The sequence below is a fragment of the Cherax quadricarinatus genome, chromosome 13, assembly GCF_038502225.1.
Source record: "Cherax quadricarinatus isolate ZL_2023a chromosome 13, ASM3850222v1, whole genome shotgun sequence".
NCBI lineage: Eukaryota > Metazoa > Arthropoda > Malacostraca > Decapoda > Parastacidae > Cherax > Cherax quadricarinatus.
Window position 1 is genome coordinate 23,119,970 of NC_091304.1, and position 2,500 is coordinate 23,122,469.

Here is a 2,500-nt window from a genome sequence, read left to right on the forward strand (position 1 = left end):
ATCTGAAATGCGTAGTGGTATTCACTTGGTCTGGGTGTCGTTGTCTTGCGTAGGCTGCTACAGAAGCGTAGTTATGTCCTCACTCGTTGATAGGGAGTCATTTTGGCCAGTATTTACGGGATAGGGTGATATCTTGTCCCTTTGTTCATAATACCTGAATGCATACTGCGACACAGTCTTTACACTTGTCGAGATTATATCGCAGATGATACACTCGTGTGTCTTTTTAACACTAGTTTTTTTATTGGAGACTGACAGTATTTCAAGAGTTTACTGCACAAAGTAAGTATTTTCTTTGTTCTCAGTGGGAGATATGTGACGTGTGTTCACGCTCTGATATCTGAATTCAACCTAGCCTGTCCCCCTGTCCAAGCACCCACCAGTACACCATCCATACAAAAGAACTGCTGAGTTCAGTTTTATATCTCTTCCTTATTACACATTGCAACAGTATTCAATACAAGAAGGCAAGTTTCTTGTTATCTAGCTATAGACTAGATTTCCTAATAGTCCCAACTTTTAGATAAAGTGGGGCACAGGTTTTCCCTTAATTTTCCTGCTATGGAGAAAAGATCAATTAATCTCGTTTAACCTCTTTGTGTAGTTGATCAAGAACTCTAGCAAGGCGAGGAAGGTGTGCCTCGTGACGCTGAGGTACATACATATGTTCCTCATAAAGCTGTTTGCGAAGAAGGAAGAGTCCACTAGCCCCTTGCGGGGGGATTAAGTCCCTCAGAGGGCTGAGGGAGGCTGAGAGGACTGACAGGGCTGAGAGATACCCCCTTTACTGGAGAATTTTCTCTACACTTTTCTTTGCCCATCTGCTTCTTCTTCTTCTTCTTCTTCTTCTTCTTCTTCTTCTTCTTCTTATTATTATTATTATTATTATTATTATTATTATTATTATTATTATTATTATTATTATTATTATTATTATTATTCCACAAATATTCTTTAGGAATATTAGAGCTTTCCATTTTCCATGTTGCTAGATGGTCGTTAATTACCAGTATACCCAATATATCTGTAAGGAAGTGTCAGTATATCTGTGAACAAGTGTTAGTATACCTGTGAGGAAGTGTTAGTATACCTGTGAGCAAGTGTCAGTATACCCTGTGAGCAAGTGTCAGCACATCTATGAAGGAGTCTCAGTATACAGCCCCCTCCCACACACCCACACAGACACACACAGACACAGACTCACACACACACACACACACACACACACACACACACACACACACACACACACACACACACGCACACACATAAACACACACACACACACATACACACACACACACACACATACACACACACACACACATACACACACACACACGCACACACACACGCACACACACACACGCACACACACACACACGCATATATATGTATATATATATATATATATATATATATATATATATATATATATATATATATATATATATATATATATATATATATATATATATATATATATATATATATATATATATATATATATATATATATATATATATATATATATATATATATATATATATATATATATATATATATATATATACAACAGGAAAGGCACTGCAATGGATCAAAGAATACCTAACAAGGAGGCAACACCGATTCATGGTCCGTGATGTGGTATCACAGTGGGCGCCTGTGACGAGCGGGGTCCCACAGGGGTCAGTCCTGGGACCAGTGCTATTCTTGGTATATGTGAACGACATGACGGAAGGGATAGACTCGGAAGTGTCCCTGTTTGCAGATGATGTGAAGTTAATGAGGAGAATTAAATCAGATGCAAACCAGACAGATCTACAAAGATACATGGACAGGCTGGATGCGTGGTCCAGCATATGGCTCCTCTAATTTAACCCCGCCAAATGCAAAGTCATGAAGATTGGAGAAGGGTAAAGAAGACCGCAGACAGAGTATAGGCTAGGAGGCCAAAGATTGCAAACCTTAATCAAGGAAAAAGATCTAGGAGTGAGTATAATACCGAGTACGTCGCCAGAAGCACACATTAACCAGATAACTGCTGCGGCATATGGGCGCTTGGCAAACCTGAGAATAGCATTCCGGTACCTCAGTAAGGAGTCGTTCAAGACTTTATACACTGTGTACGTCAGGCCCATACTAGAGTACGCAGCACCAGTTTGGAACCCACACTTGGCCAAACACATCAAGAAATTAGAGACAGTGCAAAGGTTTGCAACAAGGCTAGTTCCAGAGCGAAGGGAAATTCCTACGAAGAAAGGTTAAAGGTTATTAGTCTGACGATACTAGAGGACAAGAGGGTCAGGAAAGACATGATAACGACATACAAAATACTGATTGGAATAGACAAGGTTGACAGAGACAGGATGTTCCAGAGATGGGACACAGAAACAAGGGGTCAAAATTGGAAACTGAAGAATCAGATGAGTCAAAGGGATGCTAGGAAGTATTTCTTCAGCCACAGAGTCCTTAGGAAGTGGAATAGTCTGGCAAGCTA